Source organism: Corvus brachyrhynchos, unplaced genomic scaffold (assembly GCF_000691975.1).
Source record: "Corvus brachyrhynchos isolate BGI_N302 unplaced genomic scaffold, ASM69197v1 scaffold4, whole genome shotgun sequence".
Classification (NCBI taxonomy): domain Eukaryota; kingdom Metazoa; phylum Chordata; class Aves; order Passeriformes; family Corvidae; genus Corvus; species Corvus brachyrhynchos.
The window spans coordinates 5,511,371-5,515,520 of NW_008237878.1; the positions used below are offsets into that span (position 1 = coordinate 5,511,371).

The window sequence follows — 4,150 nt, forward strand, 5'->3', positions numbered from 1 at the left end:
TGCTGCTGCCCAAGAAGACCCAGAGCTCCAAGAAGTGAGCGCTGCCCCCCATCCCCTGCCCCCAGCTCCCTTCTCACCACTGCCTCACCTCTCCTCTCAACGTGGCTGGGGTTCCCCGTCCTGCCTCTCAGCCCGGGCTGGCTGGGGAGCCCTGGCAGCACCCCACCAGCTCTTCACTAGCCCACCTGGCCTGGGCTGCGGCAGGGTGCTGGGCGAGCATGGGTGAGGTCAGGCCCTGCTTGTGCCCCTACTCTGCCTCTCTTCCCTCTGGAAGAAGTGGTTTTGGAGGAGGCAGCTGGATCACAGCTGTTTGCGGTGGTGACATCTGGAGCCGTGTGGTTAGGTCACAGTGCAGAAGCACCCCACCAGCTCTTCACTAGCCCACCTGGCCTGGGCTGCGGCAGGGTGCTGGGCGAGCATGGGTGAGGTCAGGCCCTGCTTGTGCCCCTACTCTGCCTCTCTTCCCTCTGGAAGAAGTGGTTTTGGAGGAGGCAGCTGGATCACAGCTGTTTGCGGTGGTGACATCTGGAGCCGTGTGGTTAGGTCACAGTGCAGAGCTGCTGGTAGCTGCTGAGGATTGTTGTAGTTGGCACAGGAATGGACACAGGCACCCCCAGCTGCCTCTCCCCTCCGCCAGCCCTGGGACTGTGCAGGGCCCCCCCAGCTGGCCCTGCTCGCCCTGGCGTGTACTCGCTGCTGCCGTGCCCCCGCCTCCATCCTCAGCAATGCCATCCCGGCCGCACTGCAGCTGCGAGGGCAGGGGGCTGGAATATGTGAAGAGGAGGAAAAGTTTCTCCATTGGCAAGAAGTGGCTGTTAGTCTTAGTTTTGTTCATGGTAAAACTAGTGCATTGCCTACTGTAAAGAAGCTTTGGTCCTATTTATTTTAAGGTCTCTATTTTTGGGTACTTCCCTGTAAAGTCACCTCCTCGCAGCTCCCTGGCTCGGTGGGTGCTGGGGTACTCTGTGTTCCCACATGCTGTGGGCCCTGGTAGCGGGGTGGGGTGGAGGCTGCGGTGACAAATCCCCTCGGAGAGCGTCGCAAGGTCAGGCGCCCGCCGGGAGCGGGAGCTGCCATCTTCTGCCATGGCTCCCCTCCTCTCCCAGCTGCAGAAGCCCTTCGTCTCGCTGAGAGCTACCCTGTACCCTGGTTTCACTTCTGGAAATGACATACTGTGTCTCCTTTTTGTTGTTGTTTGTTTGTTCAGCACTATTTCTGGCTCTGAGAAATAAAGTGATGATGATATCTGTTAACTGTAACCCTTTATGGATTAATATTTCTTTTGAAAACCACTAGAGTTTGTATTGAAGCGCACTCCTGGCTAGTGCCGTGTTTATTTCCTGGCTGTGTGGCTAGTGTCGAGCATGGGGGCAGGATAGCTGTCCCGTGACCCCTGGAATAGCTGATGCAGAGACAGCTTTCCTGCTGCCCAGCGCAGCCGCTTCTGTGAGGCCAATAGTCGTGTGCATGCGGCAGTGTCAAGGCAATTGGACCTAGACCTTCATCACATGTTTTTTAAGTAAAAAAGAGCATCTTCTATTTATGTGCTGTAAGTAGCATGTGTTCAACCTATTGAATCAGCTGTTAATCTTGTGGATGAAGTAACTTACCCTGGCTCTGAGTTTAATGTTATCTAGAGTAGATGAATCTGGATGCTTGTCAGCTGGCTTTATGCAGGGGTTTTTCACTCTGGCACGTGGGAGCGGTGTGTTCATTGGTGTCGTGCTGATGGGGGCGTGGAGGTGTCCCACGGTTCTGCTGGGGTATCCTGACCTCGGTGGGTGGGGGCAGCAGGGCACAGCCCCACTGCAGCAGCACAGATCCCCTGGGATCTCTCTGCCTCCTGCAAAGGGACTGTTACCATCAGCGAGGGGGGGATGAGCAGTTTCCTTTCTGCTGCCCAGTGTGGTGGTCAATGTGTCTGTATCCTAGTGTCTTGTTCTCTTCCTCTTGTTTTCTCCAGGACCAGCATTCTGTAAACCTGAGAGTGCTTGTATTTCTTAGAAAAATGCAGTACTTGTGATACTGAAAAGAATGGTGCAAACCTGATATCTGATTAAACTGGTTCCCTGTTGAATGCTCTTAAATGTGCTGTGTGTTGTCACCTCATCAAACCCACGGAATCTGGCAGGCTCTCTGGTGTCTGGGCTCTGTGTTCTCCAAGGGGAAGGACTAGTAAAACACCAGACAGGACCACTGCTAGACTGTGTGTTTACCCTTCGCTCAGACAGAGAGTCTTTTCCTACCCTGGGAGCAGATAATACTGTTGTCTGGCTCTTTTCCCTGCTATGGGAATGCCACATTGCCTGCTTGCTCTGTCCTGAGTGCCAGGAAGCTTCAGCTGCTCCTGGCTAGGTGCAGTGGAGGAGGAGTGAGGCTGGACCCAGGACCCTCCCCCAGTGCTGGAGATGCCCCGTGGGCTGCTCCAGGACCCTTTGAGTGCCCTTGCAGGCAGGTAGGCAGAGATGAGAAAAGGTGATCTTGAAGAGAAGGAAGGAACTTGGAGATGCAAGGCTGTTTGTTACTCTCACACCCTCTCCTTTGTTGGACATTCCCAGATGGCTGTCCTGGAGGCTACTCTACAAACCAGCATTGCACTCTGCTTGGTTTTTAGGGAGGAAGGGTTGTGGGAAGCTTGGATGACTCCCAGTGGTGTTAGGGTTGGGTGTGGTTGGTCTGTGCAGGGCTGTAGTGTGGGTCCGGGCTGGGGGTGCTGGGCTGGTCCCTGTAGGGCAGTGTCACCTGCTGCCCTGCCAACTGTGCTGCCAGCACAGGGCAGCAACAAGCACTGGTGGGGGGGGGGCACTGCCCAGGGGCTCTGCAGTCACCCTGGATGTTGTGTGGCTCTGCTGAGGCTGGTGGAGTGCTGAGGGTGCTATGACTGGGTGCTGGTGGCACATGTAGTGCCCTCAACACTGAGCTCCAGCTGGGTTCTGAACTTCCTCTGCTGGCATGTGACGGACCAGCTGGGAAAGCTGGGATGTTGCAAGCCAGACCGAAGGAAATCCTGTCTGTCACAGCAAGCATTGCTGAAGTGCTTGGCCTTTATCACCTCATGAACTTCACAGCTGAACATTGTTGTGACCAGGAGATTTGAAAGTCTTGGTCTTTATTATAAAGCTGGAATAAATGTGGTCACTGTCAAGCCTGCAGCTCCAGGGATGGGTCGTGTCGCTTTCTGGAGGGGTGTTACTGGTCCTGGCTCTTCGGAATGCTTCATAGCACCAGAGCAGCTGAGCTCATAAAATGTGAAGGACTTGGCTGAGTAGAGCCTTCCCCAGAGGTCAAGTGAGCCTGGAAAGGTGTGTCTTGGTCTGTGCTTCCCTTAAGGGGAGAGGGCTGGGAGGCTGCAGGATTCTTCCCTTGCCTCCTCTTGGGTACCTGAGGGTGAGATGAGCACAGACTGAGAGCTGAAAGGTGCCTGCTGCAGGAGGCTGCTGTGCATCTCACCACGTGCAGCAGAGCCTCTGCCAGCTGTGTCCCTCAGCGCTGGCAGTTTGATGAGATGAGTCACTGGCTCTTGGAAGTCCCCAGGGCTTGGGTTTCTCTCCAGAGCCTGGCCCTCACGGTTGGCAGCACCCATGGGAGCTCACTCAGGGGTGCTCCAGCATCACGGCTCCTGGCAGGCTAAGCCTGTGAGGTAAGACAGCTCCAGCTGGATTGGCACAGTGTGTCACCCTGCTGCCTTCCCTGTGCTGGGCAGCTGGGGGGTCACTGCCTTCCCTCTGCTCTTACCTGCCCACAGAGAATATGCCTGCTGATCTACCTGGAGAGGTTACAGGTGTAGCAGAAGGACCTTTCTTCAGGGAATAAAACTTGCTTCCCTTCTCCCTGCTTGTTCTCCAAGGGACAAAGGGAATCAAGCAGCTGCCCGAGGCCTGGGCCTGAGCCTGAAGGGGCTGATCCTTTCCCAGGAGTGCTGAAAGTCCCTGCCATGGCCTGATGTGGCAGTCCCTAGGCATCACTGGCTGCTGTCCCTGTCACCTCCTCCTGGGGATGTTGCATATGGGCCTGATCCATGCTGTGTTCCCAAGGCACGGGAGAGCATGTTGATGCTCCAGCACAGCAGCTCGCCAGGGCTGGAGCAGCTCTTCGGCCATGCTCCTGCCTGAAACTCTCTCTGGCTTGCAGAAGCAGTGGGGCAGGGCCC

The 4,150-nt window shown here is 55.9% G+C and overlaps 2 long non-coding RNA genes across 2 annotated transcripts; one reads left to right on the forward strand and one right to left on the reverse strand.

The window, feature by feature from the left end:
• Positions 1-6: 6 nt before the first annotated feature.
• LOC108446274 lies at positions 7-2,087 on the forward strand. The gene is made up of 2 exons (XR_001861422.1): positions 7-343; positions 544-2,087. It is a non-coding gene; the product is annotated as an uncharacterized LOC108446274 (long non-coding RNA).
• On the reverse strand, positions 69-470 carry LOC108446275. Its single transcript, XR_001861423.1, has 2 exons — positions 386-470; positions 69-185 (listed from the first exon to the last, which is right to left on the reverse strand). It is a non-coding gene; the product is annotated as an uncharacterized LOC108446275 (long non-coding RNA).
• Positions 2,088-4,150: the final 2,063 nt, after the last annotated feature.